Raw genomic sequence first — 223 nt, 5'->3', positions numbered from 1 at the left:
GCTCAGCCATGCCCCCCCCCGGTCCCCGAGGCGGCTTTTCCCAGCGAGGCCGGAGGCAGAGACGAGCCGGAGCTCCAGCCTTGGGCTCCGGGAGGCTCCAGGGGATCAGGTGTCCGCTGGCTTTGCTCCACGGATCCCTGGATCGTAATAGGGGCATTTCATCAAATCTTCAGACCGGAGGCGGCACGTGGTGAGCGCCCAGCACCCCCCCCCCGGGCTCCTG

This window comes from Protobothrops mucrosquamatus, unplaced genomic scaffold (genome assembly GCF_001527695.2).
Source record: "Protobothrops mucrosquamatus isolate PMUCROS unplaced genomic scaffold, P.Mucros_1.0 scaffold2896, whole genome shotgun sequence".
Classification (NCBI taxonomy): Eukaryota; Metazoa; Chordata; class Lepidosauria; order Squamata; family Viperidae; genus Protobothrops; species Protobothrops mucrosquamatus.
This window is presented reverse-complemented; position numbering follows the sequence as displayed.